The following is an 8,744-nucleotide window of genomic DNA, read 5'->3' as shown; positions in this document are numbered from 1 at the left end:
TCTAGGAAAGTTGAACCTGTAAAACTGCAGATAGATAATTAACTTAATATATGTTCGGCGCCACGATGTTATGTTGTGGGGTTTTGTGGATGTGTTTGGGAGAGTGTGTAATAGAAGAAGGAAGAATGATGGGAAGTAAAGCACCACTATAAAACTGTAACTGTCTCCAGACTCTTTTCTTCAGAGTATGAAACCTTCTACATTTACTGAAATTTAATATGAACGGTTGTTTCTCATTTGCTCAGTGTAGCTCTACAATTTAACATTTGTTTGGAGTCCCTAAATCACACAGCACAAAATTTATTCAAGGTTCTCATACATCCTGGAAAACCTGGAAAACACTTGACCAACTTTCCAGTCATGGAAAACACATGGAAAATGAGGGAAAAAGGCCTGGAAATGTTTTTTTGTAACATTGTGTTGCGGCAGCGTGGTCACTCAAACCACTGGGCTAACCTGCCACCTACATTACAGCAAACCTCAACAGTGACAGATCCACAAAATTACCAAAGTTACTTTAGTTATTCGGGAGATCGCTTGACACCAGACTCTGTGCTAGTGGCGGTCATGTGTAGAAGGAACTGGTGAAACGTTGCCAGGGATTAACACCTGATTCCTGATGGTGACTCTTGCTGCAAAGTAACATTCATAGCTGCAAGCATGTAGGCCTAGTGCTGAATGGGAAAATATCAGGCATTGTTTATTCTTATTATTATTATATGTTGCCCTTTTGCTACAATTAGGCTTCACACAGCAGCTGCGTCTCTACACTGCAGGGGCGATTCTAGGATCAGACCTTTAGGGGTGCTCAGCCCCTAATGAGAATGTAGCATGCATACAATACCTTGCAAAAGTGTTCACTTTTAGGCCTACTAGAGAGGAGCTGGTGCAGAGCGGAGCGGGTCACTTTGTGTTGAAACGTGGTGGGGACATGAGGGCTCAGATTAGGGGCGTGATGATGCACGAGAACAAGACAAGAAGATTGTTAGTCACTATTTAGATTAAATATTTGATGGTAAAATACATATGAGGGGTCTGGGAGTCGTCCCCCAAAAGATTTTGAGCATTAAACTGGTAATTTCCTTCCTTCTGGAGACATTTTCTGTGGAGCAAGCTGTTTTTCTTCTGTTTTTCTGATTCTAAAGTCTCACGGCAGCAGGAAGAAAAGATCTCCTGAATCTCTCCTTCACACAGCGTGGGTGTATCAGCCTGCCACTGAAGGAGCTGCTCAGTGATGTTAGTGTCTCACGAAGGTGGTGGGACGAAAACCAGCCATTTCAAAAAGTCCCAGCATCCCCAGCGTAAATGGTGTCAGTGGACCAGCTAGGGTCAGACAGCAGTGTGGAGCTGTGTGCTGTGTTTACTGCCTCGGAGTTGACTCATTTTCCCTGTAACTAGCTAACAGATTGCTATTTCCAAAACATTATTACAGTTACTAATCCAAGTATCGCTGCGGTGCTGAGTCAGCTGTCGACCAACAAGCTAAAGTAAAGTAGCCTAAAAGAAAGACTGGAGAACGAGGGAGATGGACGTTCTTTCGCCCTCTTCTCTGTGCACTTGTCATACAAACCTACGTAGCAAACCGGTGCAAAAGGTTTTGGATTGAACTCACCCCAGATGGAAAGTAAACTCCTTTGATCGGCGCCGTTGAGCCAATCAGAATTCAGCGAAAACGGACGTCTAATATCCTTGTTTATATTTGGGAAACGGACTGTAGCCTATAATAACATGACTTACTGCTGAGTTATATATAAAATAAAGACATAATCTTTTGCAATTATCCTTATAACTCTGCATTATTTTACCTGCTGTGTACCAACCAATCCAACCCATTTTACCTGTTAAAATAACTTTAAATGGCGAAAACAACCCATAAAATGCAGTATTTTACTTTCCAGACAGTGACTGAAGCCTCTACTTATTGACTGAAAGGTTATTTCTTCCTCAAAATGACTTGATTTCATTCAGAAGAGTTATATTTGGCATATTATAACTCACCTTGTACTTTTTACCTGTTAAAATAACTTTAAATGGTGAAAACAACCCATAAAATGCAGTATTTTACTTTCCAGACAGTGACTGAAGCCTCTACTTATTGACTGAAAAGTTATTTCTTCCTCAAAATGACTTGATTTCATTCAGAAGAGTTATATTTGGCATATTATAACTCACCTTGTACTTTTTTACCTGTTAAAATACCTGCCAGAAAGTGCCTGAACATGTGATCTTTTGTTACTTGGTTCACCAGGTGAAGTAGTGACGGCACATTCCTCCATATTTCCACATCTGTTTACTTTCATTTCCTGTCATCTACTGTTGAATACGAGGTGTTATATGTCACTAAAATATTCCTAATAGTGTTTTTATTTTCAGGGAAAGAATTAATTATCTGCCTGACCCAACAGCTGATTTTGGATTCTCAAGTCTTTGAATTTAAACTCTTTAAAAATCTGTTTATAATAATTACAGTAAATCAGTAAAAAGAGATTGAAAAGTCATTTATGTTTATGAGTAATATAGAAAACAATTGGTGACCACATTGGAATCACATTAGGATTTTCAAAGCTGATAGAGGTCGCAGAGTTTTTAGTTTTTATTTACAGCCTGAGAAGCAACATCAGCTGAGACACTGCGCACTGGGACAGGGAAGGTGATGCAAAACCTCCTCCTTAATAAAATCAGATCTGAAATGTCAGCGACACTGTGGAGCAGCAACAAGTGAAGTTAGCCAGCTGCGGCTTCGCGCACGCGCGATTCATTTGCAGTCTCGCCGCGGAGGAGTGAACATCTCCTGCTGTAGCTGCAGCCGGGAGGGACTGCTGGACGAGGACCGGGCGGCCCGTGAGCGCCTCGGAAAGGGGGAGGGGCCCTCTGCGCTGGTTGGATCTTCTTTAGGCCAACCTCCTGTTGGAGAGGAGGAGGGTTCAGACACTGCTTTGGTCTCGGTGTTTTCAGCCAGAGTCAGTGAATTCTCAAACACTGCTTTGGTCTCGGTGTTTTCAGCCAGAGTCAGTGAATTCTCAAACACTGCTTTGGTCTCGGTGTTTTCAGCCAGAGTCAGTGAATTCTCAAACACTGCTTTGAACTCGGTGTTTTCAGCCACTATTTAAGGTTGGACAATCTGCCATGGAGCTGTTGAAGTCGAGCCTCGGACGGTTGAAGTTTGTTCTCCTTTGTATGTCGGCTGCTCACAGACCTGAAGCTCAGACCTTGAAGAGACATATAACAAGATATCTGGTTTATTACCGCGGCTTTACCACCAACTTTCACGGAGCCCCCCCTCGTTTCAGTTTACCCGACATAAGTTATCCTCCCTGGTATGTTCATGAAATTACTGCATCTTCTTTTATTTCACATTTTAACGCATCAGCTGACCTCGTGAATCTAATGTTTTTATTTTATCTGAACCAGCTTTAGTTCATGTTTATCAAAAGATAATATTTGGTTAGATTCTAACTTGAGGAAGTTGTTTGGCAACAACACAGTTTATCTTCGGTTATTAGATTTGTTGTTAAAGTCTCACTTGGTTGACAATCAATAAAATGAATCACGTTACAATCGTATGTAATGTTGTTTAATCACAATATTTTAAGTTTTAACCTTCATGAAGGTAGCATTTATTACAGGACTGCATTAGTTTTAGCCTGGTGTACCTGATAAACTGGCAGCTGTATATTAATGCTCATAGGCCGGATAGAAACATGCACCGCGCTGAAGTTTTAAGTTGGATATCCGACAGACATTCAGCATCAAACGGCGTCTTGTTGATCTGTTTCCCCCGGTGTTGGCAGTATAATGCCGGTTAGCTCACCTCCGAGGGCTCGCTCTTAACCACCAGGGGTTTGCTTAGGGACCATCGATAAATTACTATTAGTCAATCAAGAGCTTGCATGTCATGTGATTTAAAGACACCAAACCAATGCCGAATTGTAGTACCGCACTTCCTATTAGATTTGAGTGCATTTTCTATTTTATATCAATATTTATTAATATTTCTTATTAAAAAAATGTTCCATGTTATGTGACCCAGGGACTCCAAACCAACGCTGAATCAGTACCACACCGTGCAGATGAGACGCGCTGCTTCATATTAGATTTAGTGCTTCATGTATTTTCTATTCATTTAATTTCTTATTGAAAAAATGCTTTTTAGTTTTTATTGTGAGACCTTTTATTATGTACAATGGAATGCAAATAGAAGAGCTCTGACATGAATATGCTTTTATAATAATTAAATTATATGCATTGCTGAGGTAATGGTTGAAGGTTATATTATGCTTGAGATTGTATTGAGAGGATTTTTTAATACTCTGTAGGCAACATAACAGAATATATGTTGACTTGGTGTATTGTGGATGACTTTAGATAGTATAGGTGTACCTAATGAAGTGGACACTGTAGAATCAAGTCAAGGTTTCCCCTGCATGTGTAGAAGTTAATGCCGGTAAAATATGCAATTGGCTGGTAGATTTAATTCACTCACGAGCCAAAGAAACGATGGTGATCTACTGAACGGCTGGTACACTTTGAGCATTCACTAGTTATTTGGCTGGCGGACAAAAAGTACATTTTGCTCCCTGCATGCAGCTGTGTTGTTACAGTGATGTTAATGTGATTCTTATTTTCAGATGTCTTGGACAACCATGAAGCTTCTTCCTCTCGTGTGTCTCTGTCTCCTGACTCGGTCTGGAACAACGTTTGCTGATGAACACGGTAAGAAAAGGAATTACTTGGACTGATAATCAATATCCTGATTATTAGCACAGATCAATAAAAACATGTGGTGCCATTTAATTACAGCATCCTTCTGATTGATCTATGTGGCTGGTGTTAATTTCCTAAATCAATTCATGGAGGTTCACAGCAACAAAACAAATGACAGGAGATGTTTTTAATAACTTTCATGATTAAAACAAATTTGATTTCCAAATCACATGCACATATGTTTTAATTGTCCCATTTTGGGGAGTCACCTTCCCCACCAGGGGAATTGTCCTGCTCACAGAGAAAAAAACAGGAGAAAAGGGAAACACACATGAATCATCTTAAAACAGGGATGCAAACTTAGGAAAATATGAAAATCACAGCAGGACGACACAATGCAAGTTATTCATTGACTGCTTCACTGTGACTGTTGTTGGTTTAGGGCTTTATAGATAAACTGACTCGAGATAGGACAAATAAGAAACTTGACTACACAGTGATCATAATACAGTGGTACTCAGATCTTTCAACATGAAGTAAAAATACTTTCTAAATGTTGCATTCAGATTCTTACTTATTGTTTTTATTTAACCAGGAAGTCCCTTGAGATTGAAATCTTTGTCCTGAGGGACACCCGACCACTTTAAATAGAAACAAAACATGTTGAACAAACATCACATATAAAAGCAAAATGTATAAAATTCTACTGCAACTAGTGATTATTTTCATTATCGACTAATCTGCAGATTAGTTTCACAATTAATCGACTAATCGTTTAGTCTTTAAAATGTCAAGAAACTGTTAAAATGCTTATCATAGTTTCTTATTGTATTATAAATAGGAACATTATTACTGCTGCATTGACACATCAGCAGTATTTTAACAACAACAGCTGGTTATGGTGGAGCAAATTTTTACATCAATATGCACAGTTAGGAAGTTTAATCTATAACAAGTGATCATACTCTATAGATGATCATCTGCAAAGTAACTAGTAAATATAATTTCCAGATGAATGTAGTGGAGTAGAAAGCAGAAAGCAGGTTTCCCCCATGTTTGATCTGCATGTCGGCCTTCATCAGTTTTTCTCTGCTGATTTAATGTATTTGTTGGAAGACTGGAAATGCACTGAAGCAGCGATCATATAAATGTCTTCACCTGACTCTTGATGATTTCTGGTTCTTTAACTGTCATTTAAATCATTTAAAGCAGCTGCAGACACCGAGTTCAGATTTCACCTGAGAGTCTTCTGTTCACATCTTCTCCTTCTTGTTCCTCCCATGAAGAGAAATGTGTTTCCGTTCGGCTGGTGTTTGCTAAATAATGAGACGCAGCTGCGTGATCTTTGAAGGGAGAACAGTGACCCGACAATGTGAACATACAGAATATTTGGACAATGTGAAAGTTTCAGAAGTGACTCCAAATGAAAACCAAACACACGATCAGCAAACTCAAAGATCGTGGGCGTCCTCTCAAAGACCCTGTAGTCATACTGAGACTGGATTGGTCTGAAGTGTCTGTGTCATGTGACTCATCAGGTTTCTCATGTCAGCTTAAATATTCTTAAATGATGCCAACAAAAAAAAATCTCCATAAATAATGTGCCGCCTAACTAATGTGTTTATAAACTGGTGTTTCAGAGTCATTGAGGTGACATGTAAATGTGTTATCTGATGAACAGAATGACTAAAATAAACTTCTTCTTTCAGGGTCGGGTGTCGTCAGAGTGGTTGTGAAAGAAGGGAGTGACGCCATTTTACCCTGTTCCCTCAGCACCAAGGAGAACGCTGAGGAAAACTCTTTGACTGGAAGAAAGATGGTGGGAAGGAGGTTTTCTTTATGTTGGAGGCTTTCATTATAATAACGGCCGTCCAGGTCAAGATCAGCAGTTCAAAGGTCGCATCTCACATTTTCAAGATGAGCTGAAGTACGGAAACGCCTCCATCATCATCAGAAAAACAAAGGTGACCGACAGTGGAGACTACACCTGTGATTTTCCACTTCTTCAGCCAAGACAAATATTAAAAATTCAGCTTGTTGTTGGTGAGTGTTTTCATTAAATAGTTAAATCTACATACACTATATTGTCAAAACTATTGGGACGCCCCTCAAAATCATTGAACTCAAGTGTTCCAATCACTTCCAAGGCCACAGGTGTATAAAATCAAGCACCTAAGGATGCGACTGCGTCTACAAACATTTGTGAAAGAATGAATTCAAGCGTGGATCCATGATAGGTTGCCACCTGTGCGCTGAAGTTGCCAACTTTCTGCAGAGTCAGCAGCTGCAAACGTCACCAAGCGCAATGAAGAGCATCGGATGCAGCGGTGTAAAGCACATCATGCTTCTTTATCTCGTCTCGTAATCCGATGGACGATCTGGGTTTGGCGGTTGCCAGGGGAACGTACTTGCCTGACTGCATTATGCCAAGTGTAAAGTATGGTGGAGGGGGCATCATGGTTATTTTTTCAGGGGTTGGGATCGCCCCCTTAGTTCCGGTGACAGGAACTGTTATGCTTCAGCACACCAAGACATTTTGGACAATTTCATGTCCCCAACTTTGTGGAAACAGTTTGGGACGGCCCCTTCCTGTTCCAACATGATGCACCAGTGCACAAAGCGAGGTCCATAAAGACCTGGATGAGCCAGTTTGTTGTGGAGAACCTGACTGGCCTGCACAGAGTCCTAATCCCAACCCACAGAACACCTTTGGATGAATTAGAGCGGAGACTGCGAGCCAGGCCTCCTCGTCCAACATCTGTCTGACCTCACAAATGTGCTTCTAGAAGAACGGTCAGAAATTCCCATGAACACTCCTAAACCTTGTGGACAGCCTTCCCAGAAGAGTTGAAGCTGTTATAGCTGCAGAGGGTGGACCAGCTCCATATTAATCCCTACGGATTATACTACTAATATCACATCAGTAACCTTCATGTGCATGTAAAGGCAGGCGACCCAAACCTTTGGCAGTTTAGTGTATATTGTTCATCAAGATCTTGCTGTCCTTTTAGGTTTGGTTCCAGCTTTTCATACTTGTCTGTTCAGATTTATTTATAACTTCCAGATTGGTTTGAAATCAGCACCTCATGCTTCATCTGCCCCCTGTAGCTCCTGTACTTTCAGCCTGTGATGCTCTTGGTATCGAACTGACATCTTTTTCTTCTTCTCCTCCTTCCTGCTTTTCCTCTACTTGGTTTTCTCTCCACATCAGTAACTATAATCAGTGACATGTAAGTTGTCCTGTCTCCTGCCTGCATGATCTTCTTTGTCTCCACATCGTGTCAGAACTGAGCCTCTGATCTCAGGTGACCAACAGCTTTGCTGCTGGATGCTCTAACCACTTCTGAGCTTACTTAAAAACAAACTAAAAGTTTTTTTATATTCAGTCTTACTCCCAGAAACATATTCTGTTTTTCCCTCTTCGTAAAACACTTGCAGTATTTTAGTAGTAGTACTAGTGAGTATTTTATATCTAACCTTGTTTAATCTGTGTTTGCTGACTTGCTGGTCTTCTGCTGCTAGTTTCCCTGCTTTCAGTCTTTATGCTAAGCTAGCCCAGCTGTCTGCTGCCTGCAGCTTCATATTTACAGCACAGTAAAGTGTGACATCGATCATCTGTGCAGTAATTACTGTTCTAATTGTGTTAATTAATGTTCTCTTTCAGAGCTCACCTTCAGAGACCGATCAGGAGAAATCACAGGTGCGTCACTGATCTCTACATCTGTAATGTGTGCTACAACTCTCTGGGCCTCAGGATAGAGATCAAACATGTATTGATCAGACATCTATCAGATCAGCCGTCTGTCTTATAAACCAGAGGAGGTGAAATCAGCGGTCTGTCCTGATGTTGATGTTACTGATCTCTACATCTGCTGATTATCAGCTGATTCTGGGACACAAACACACAAAGTTCACTCTGAGATACTTGATGTGGTTCTTTAGTCCAGCAGCTCAGCTTCTACAGACTATTTCACTGATTCAAACAGAACAACCCGGTCTCACTCCCAAGTCGTCACATATGGACACTTGGTCAAGAGCCA

This window comes from Micropterus salmoides, unplaced genomic scaffold, assembly GCF_014851395.1.
Source record: "Micropterus salmoides isolate LMB-PRFRI ecotype aquatic unplaced genomic scaffold, ASM1485139v1 Ms_hic_scaffold_4, whole genome shotgun sequence".
Classification (NCBI taxonomy): Eukaryota; Metazoa; Chordata; class Actinopteri; order Centrarchiformes; family Centrarchidae; genus Micropterus; species Micropterus salmoides.
Note: the sequence above shows the minus strand (reverse complement) of the source record.